The sequence below is a fragment of the Oncorhynchus kisutch genome, linkage group LG12 (genome assembly GCF_002021735.2).
Source record: "Oncorhynchus kisutch isolate 150728-3 linkage group LG12, Okis_V2, whole genome shotgun sequence".
Taxonomy (NCBI): domain Eukaryota; kingdom Metazoa; phylum Chordata; class Actinopteri; order Salmoniformes; family Salmonidae; genus Oncorhynchus; species Oncorhynchus kisutch.
The window spans coordinates 48452309-48458308 of record NC_034185.2 but is presented as its reverse complement, the minus strand read 5'-3'; positions in this window follow the sequence as shown (position 1 = coordinate 48458308).

Here is a 6000-nt window from a genome sequence, read left to right as displayed (position 1 = left end):
TCCCTTCCCCCTCCTCCCACCACCCCCATTGGCTCCATCCTGTAGGTGCATACCTCAGTGCGTGCAGGAAGAGTGTGATCAGAAGAGACCAACCAACACCGCTCGGTACAGGTGTCGAAAGGTAGAAATTCTTCTACAACAAAAGCTCTGACAGGTCTCTAAAAAAAGAAAGAGCTATGCAAACAAGACTTGTGACCTGAGAATAGAACAACATTTGTTTGATCCACGGTCATTCCATTCTGTGTCCTTATCTCAAGTGGTTATACTTGTATTGTAGCCAGGTAGCCTGGATTACATTTGTGTCGTGATGTAAACATGGTGCCTTTTTATTTGTTTGTTTTCTTTCACAATCTCTATTGTTTTTTCAAATAAAATGGCTCTGTTTAATGTGCTTTTCTCTGCACGATTAAATCCAGATTGGAGCTGTGCAAACACATGACATAGCAGGTAACCTGAGAATGAAGCTAGATTTGTTTGATTGACAGTCATTCGTCCTGTTTTCTTATCTCAAATGGTTATATTTGTATTGTCTGCAGTGCCACCTGCTACCAGCGTTGCCAAGATGCCAGGTAGCCTAAGAGATCAAAATTGATGTTTTAAATCCTTGTTGTCAAATTACATAACATGATGAGCGAAAGAGAGAAAAAAAGTAAAGGCTGAGAGAGCGAGAGAGAGAGAGAGAGAGAGAGAGAGAGAGAGAGCGAGAGAAAGAGAAAGAGAAAGAGAGAGAGAGAGGGAGAGAGATAGAGAGATGGAGGGTGTAGTCACCACAAGGCACAAGTGTGTGTGTCTGTCACATCTTGGTTGTTGAGGAACCAGCCCTTCCCCAGGAACTTCCAGACATCATAATGTACACTGAAAAACAATGTGTACACCAGTGACAGTTGGTGACGTTTAAGATGAGGGAGGAATATTATTTTTCTATTACAGCATATTGTATGACTATTCCATTCAAATAGCTCAATATAACATCGATAGGTTTTGGCTACTACATGATTCTCAAGTTTTTCCTATACACATTATGAGGTTGCTACAACCTAGTCTATAAACTAAAGTTTACAACGTAGGTGTACAGGTTAAGATAAACATTTTAGTAATCAAGGTGACAGACAGTGACACATTCAATACTGCATTGCACAGTCTAGTCTGCATCTATACCTGATCAGGGGTGTAATCATTAGTCCAACAGTTGCAAACGACAGTTTCTATTGGACAAATTCAGGTATGTTTATCCACATTTCGTTCCGTTTGCTTCCGTCGGTCGGTCGAATGAATACACCCCTGGTCACAAGCAAACACTGTTCACTATCATAGCAGCCACATACAAACATCATGATCATTTTACAATATAATGTATTTATAAAGACCTTTTTACATCAGCAGTTGTCCCAAAGTGCTAATACAGAAACTCAGCCTTAAACCCCAAACAGCAAGCAATGCAGACGTAGAAGCACAGTGGCTAGCTAAAACTCCCTTGAAAGGCAGGAACCTAGGAAGAAACCTAGAGAGGAACCAGGCTCTTAGGGGTGGCCAGTCCTATTCTGGCTGTGCCGGGTGGAGACTATAAGAGTACATGGATAATTAGGGTCTCAGATTCCAGGTAGAAAGAAACATGGGATGATGGAGCTGTGGTATGCTCCCTGTTTGTGTATCCTCTGTAGACCCCTTTAGGCTTCAGAAAAACCATTTAATTCACAGCAGGAAATTGCATATATGGGCATTGTCTTCCATATTGGAACGCAGCCTTGGCGCAAGTACTCCATATATGGGCACAGACTTTCGTGTTGGAATGTGGCCCGGAACTGGAACTCCATACATGGGCACCGACAGTCATATTGAACGAGGCCCTGAAGCAGGAACTCCATATACGGCCCAGACACCCATATTGAAATGTGGCCTTTTAGAAATGAATTCCATACATGGACATAGATCCATGACCATGGACATAGAGCCGTGACCAGCCATGCCAATCTGCTCAACTGCATCCAATATTCATGAACTACAAGCCAAAACTTTAGGAAGCATTGGAGTCAACATGGGCCAGTATTGGGGCGGCAGGTAGCCTAGTGGTCAGAGTGTTGGACTAGTAACCGAAAGGTTGCAAGATTAAATCCCCAAGCTGACAAGTTAAAATCTGTCGTTCTACCCCTGAACAAGGCAGTTAACCCACTGTTCTTAGGTCATCATTGAAAATAAGAATTTGTTCTTAACTGACTTGCCTTGTTACATAAAGATAAAACAAAAATCCCAGTGGAACGCTTTCAACCCCTTGTAGAGTCCCTTCCCTAACAAATTGAGACTGTTCTGAGGGGAAAAGTGGAGGGTGAAACTCATTATTAGTTGTTCCTTATGTTTGGTACACTCAGCTAGCACATCAATTATGAAAAATGGCAGACCTTTTCCTCTGAAAAATGAATTGTGACTAAAACGCAGTCATATCATCATTCAAATGGTGCTCTCCAACTGCTGACACGAATGTATCTAATCACAGGGATACCCTGACAGGGACTCAAACCCTGATACCTGGGACTGTCGTTCTAAAACCATTCCCAAAGAATAAAAACTCTTGCTGGGGTCGATAGGAGTTGTACGAATGTTGTTTAGTATTTTTACAATAAGTTCAACTTGTATTTCTTTATTTTTTTAAAGCTTGCTCGTAATGCTATCAATGACAATGACAACATTGATAATCCCACTTATGATGACAAAAACGTCATTGTTTTCAAAACATCAAGATAACAAACTCTTGTCTCCAGTCCAGACACATCTTGAATAATAAGTCTGACGCAGATGTTCTGAATACCTCCTCCAAAAGCATCGCAGAACCACTGGCATCCTGTTAAGCCATCTTGCTGGGCAACGAAACAAAAGATCTACAGATTTCCAAATAAGTACCCCTCCCTTCCCCCTCCTCCCACCACCCCCATTGGCTCCATCCTGTAGGTGCATACCTCCGTGCGTGCAGGAAGAGTGTGATCAGAAGAGACGAACCAACACCGCTCGGCGCAGGTGTCGAAAGGTAGAAATTCTTCTACAACAAAAGCTCTGACAGGTCTCTAAAAAAAGAAAGAGCTATGCAAACAAGACTTGTGACCTGAGAATAGAACAACATTTGTTTGATCCACGGTCATTCCATTCTGTGTCCTTATCTCAAGTGGTTATACTTGTATTGTAGCCAGGTAGCCTGGATTACATTTGTGTCGTGATGTAAACATGGTTGCCGTTTCATTTGTTTTCTTTCACAATCTCTATTGTTTTTTCAAATAAAATGGCTCTGTTTAATGTGCTTTTCTCTGCACGGTTAAATCCAGATTGGAGCTGACATAGCAGGTGACCTGAGAATGAAGCTAGATTTGTTTGATTAACAGTCATTCGTCCTGTTTTCTTATCTCAAATGGTTATATTTGTATTGTCTGCAGTGCCACCTGCTACCAGCGTTGCCAAGATGCCAGGTATCCTAAGAGATCAAAATTGATGTTTTAAATCCTTGTTGTCAAATTACATAACATGATGAGCGAAAGAGAGAAAAAAAGTAAAGGCTGAGAGAGCGAGAGAGAGAGAGAGAGAAAGAGAGAAAGAGAAAGAGAGAGAGAGAGGGAGAGAGAGACAGAGAGATGGAGGGTGTGGACACCACAAGGCACAAGTGTGTGTGTCTGTCACATCTTGGTTGTTGAGGAACCAGCCCTTCCCCAGGAACTTCCAGACAACAGAATGTACACTGAAAACAATGTGTACACCAGTGACAGTTGGTGACGTTTAAGATGAGGGAGGAATATTATTTTTCTATTACAGCATATTGTATGACTTTCATTCATATTCCATTCAAATAGCTCAATATAACATCGATAGGTTTTGGCTACTACATGATTCTCAAGTTTTTCCTATACACATTATGAGGTTGCTACAACCTAGCCTATAAATTAAAGTTTACAACGTAGGTGTACAGGTTAAGATAAACATTTTAGTAATCAAGGTGACAGACAATGACACATTCAATACTGCATTGCACAGTCTAGTCTGCATCTATACCTGATCAGGGGTGTAATCATTAGTCCAACAGTTGCAAACGACAATTTCTATTGGACAAATTCAGGTATGTAAACCCACATTTCGTTCCGTTTGCTTCCGTCGGTCGGTCGAATGAATACACCCCTGGTCACAAGCAAACACTGTTCACTATTTTTATTTTTATTTTTAATTTCACCTTTATTTAACCAGGTAGGCTAGTTGAGAACAAGTTCTCATTTGCAACTGCGACCTGGCCAAGATAAAGCATAGCAGTGTGAACAGACAACACAGAGTTACACATGGACTAAACAATTAACAAGTCAATAACACAGTAGAAAAAAAGAGAGTCTATATACTATCATAGCAGCCACATACAAACATCATGATCATTTTACAATATAATGTTTTCATAAAGACCTTTTTACATCAGCAGTTGTCCCAAAGTGCTAATACAGAAACTCAGCCTTAAACCCCAAACAGCAAGCAATGCAGACGTAGAAGCACGGTGGCTAGCTAAAACTCCCTTGAAAGGCAGGAACCTATGAAGAAACCTAGAGAGGAACCAGGCTCTTAGGGGTGGCCAGTCCTCTTCTGGCTGTGCCGGGTGGAGATTCTAAGAGTACATGGATAATTAGGGTCTCAGATTCCAGGTGGAAAAAAACATGGGATGATGGAGCTGCGGTACGCTCCCTGTTTGTGTATCCTCTGTAGACCCCTTTATGCTTCAGACAAACCGTTTAATTCACATCAGGAAATTGCATATATGGGCATTGTTTTCCATATTGGAACGCAGCCTTGGCGCATGTACTCCATATATGCGCACAGACTTTCGTATTGAAATTTGGCCCGGAACAGGAACTCCATACATGGGCACCGACAGTCATATTGGAGCGAGGCCTACTAGAAAGAAATTCCATATATGGACATAGAGCCATGACCATCCAATCTGCTCAACTGCATCCAAACATTATTAGCCACAAGCCACAACTGTAGGAAGCATTGGGGTCAACATGGACCAGCATTGCTGTGGAACGCTTTCGACCCCTTGTAGAGTCCATGCCCCAACAAATTGAGACTGTTCTGAGGGCAAAAGTTGGGGATGCAACTCAATATAAGTTGTTCCTAATGTTATGTATACTCAGCTAGCATATCAATTGTGAAAAATGGATTGTGACTAAAACTTGGCCATTACATGCTTTAAATGGTGCTGTCCAACTGCTGACACGAATGTATCTAATCACAGGGGTACCCTGACTGGGACTTAAACCCTGGTACCTGCGACTGTCATTCTAAAACCATTCCCAAAAGGCTAAAAACTCTTGTTGAAGTCGATAGGTGTTGTACGAATGTTGTTTAGTATTTTTACAACAGGTTCAACTTTTATTGTGTTGTCTTTTATTAGCTTGCTCGTATTGCTATCAATAACAATGACAACAATGATAATCCAATTTATGATGATAAAAACGTAATTGTTTTCGAAAAAACAACATAAACTCTTGTCTCCAGTCCAGACACATCTTGAATAATAGGTCTGACACAGATTTAGGAATAAACGTGACAGTAAGCGACCAACTTCCCCGTTATATAAACATCATCACAAGGTAAACAGTGGTAAACACCACTCAGAAACACACAAAGTCTAATTATCCAGTCCCAAAACCCCAGAGGCATGTCCTCCAAAGCAACTAAGAACCACTTGCATCCTGTTAAGCCATCTTGCTGGGCAAAACAAAAGATCTAGAGCATTCCCAAAGATGTACCCTTCCCCCTCCTCCCACCACCCCTTTGGTCAACTCTGTAGGTTCAAACCTCAGTGCGTGCAGGAAGAGTGTGATCAGAAGAGACAAACCAACACCGCTCGGTGCAGGTGTCGACGCCATGTGCCGAAAGGTAGAAATTCTTCTACAACAAAAGGAGCTCTGAAAGGTCGCTAAGAAAATAAAAAGAAGGCTGTGCAAACACAACGCAGCCTGTGACCTGAGAATAAGGTCA